Genomic DNA, 519 nt, shown 5'->3' with positions numbered 1-519 from the left:
TGTAATAAACAATGTAACTAAAATGTAATAAGTAAGGCAACGGTTTCTAAATAAATGTTTTCAGTTGTTAATAATTGTCTAACTTTTAAAGTTAACAGGGTTAACAGTAATCCACACTGATTTCAAAATCCTTCATCATTTGAATTAAGATTATATTACTCTTTATTGTGAAAGTCCACAAACTCTCAGAGTAGATCATAGTAGAATATACTTGTTAAGTTTCTCATAGTCAGTGTGTTGTATGTGTGGACCCATCACAATAAAGTGATCTCAAGCAGACCGTCTGCTAATACTCTAGTGACTGCTAGCCAACATGAACACTTCAGCGTAATAAAAGATGTAAAGTTGATTCGTTAAAAACTGTAAATTGTGCACATTTTCAGTGGTCAAAATGTGGGTCACTTTACTTACTAATGACACTTCTTTTATTTGGTTTAAATGGATCATATGATGCAATTTGATGTTTCATCTTTAGGGTGTTACAAGCTGTCCGTGGATATGAAAGATATCTTATAGTTA

Source organism: Carassius gibelio, chromosome B19 (genome assembly GCF_023724105.1).
Source record: "Carassius gibelio isolate Cgi1373 ecotype wild population from Czech Republic chromosome B19, carGib1.2-hapl.c, whole genome shotgun sequence".
Taxonomy (NCBI): Eukaryota; Metazoa; Chordata; class Actinopteri; order Cypriniformes; family Cyprinidae; genus Carassius; species Carassius gibelio.
Note: the sequence above shows the minus strand (reverse complement) of the source record.